Source organism: Pundamilia nyererei, unplaced genomic scaffold, assembly GCF_000239375.1.
Source record: "Pundamilia nyererei isolate P.nyererei 1_Seehausen unplaced genomic scaffold, PunNye1.0 scaffold01102, whole genome shotgun sequence".
NCBI lineage: Eukaryota > Metazoa > Chordata > Actinopteri > Cichliformes > Cichlidae > Pundamilia > Pundamilia nyererei.
Genome location: NW_005188503.1, coordinates 1 through 1,182, shown reverse-complemented (window position 1 = coordinate 1,182; position 1,182 = coordinate 1).

Below are 1,182 nucleotides of genomic sequence, written 5' to 3'. Positions count from 1 at the left end.
ATTGTTGGGTTTTTCTCTGTATCTATTATTGTACGATCTGCTGTACAATATAAAGCGCCTTGAGGCGACTATTGTTGTGATTTGGCGCTATATAAAGAAAATTGAATTGAATTGAATACGTCTGTATATGCACTGTAAAAACATAATTTAAAAGATATGTCTTTTAAGTTACAGATATAAATTGATAGGAAATATAAATAAGTGCACCTTCAGTCTTTACTAAAGCTCATTATTTGAAACAGTTAAATTTCACTTTCACTGTAAACTTTTAATTAAATGCACCTGTGTGTTTTTAGTCTTTGTCAGATCGTCTGTGTTTTGTCCCCACAGGTCAAGTTCCATGTATGTCATGATTCTGCTCAGGTAGTGTTCATGTTTCATGTTCTTGTTCTGCACAGTTTCTCGCACGTTTCCCGACAGAATAATGTTCATATCTGTTTTTCAATGTTACCACAGTCTTGTCAGTTTTCATAGTTATTTCGTTTTCCCAGTTTAGGTTTTTAGTTCAGTTTCACCCAAGTTTGAGCTTGCTTGTTTTTCTGTTTCTTGTGTATCAGCCAAAATAAAGGTTCGCTTTTTGGTTAATGTTCAGTACCGTCTCCTCTCGTGTCTACATTTTGGGTCGTTTAACAAAACCACTGGTTTGTCCTGCTGTGACAGTGTTCTACCTGTTTTAAAAATATTCATTTATAATTAATTTTTTTCTCCTGACACCACAGGGACGGGACTTAATTTCATTGTACTTGTTACAGTGCCAATAAAGATATTCTGATTCTCACAATATTGCAACATTCATTTGAGACAAGCCAGCTGAGTCTAATAACAGCAAATGCAACCACATTTTTCAATAGTGCTACTAAAAATAATCCTAGGTCTCACCGGTGCGACCAGCTGCTCCAGTAAAAAAGAAAAAAAAAGTCTCCACAACTCTGAAAGTCTCCATGTGGTCAACAACTGACACACATCATGCCCCTATTGTGTGTCCCAATCAGAGATAGTTAGGGGCGTGACCTCTCTGATTGGCCGTGGTAACAGTCTAAACACAGTCGTTATCAGGGTGTTTTGTTCAGCTCCAGCCTTGAGGCCGCAGCTGGCACCGAAGGGGTCTCCGCATGAAGTGATGATGATGGTTTTTACTTTAGTGCGAACAACTCATATGAATTTCAAAGCTGTTCTAACAGT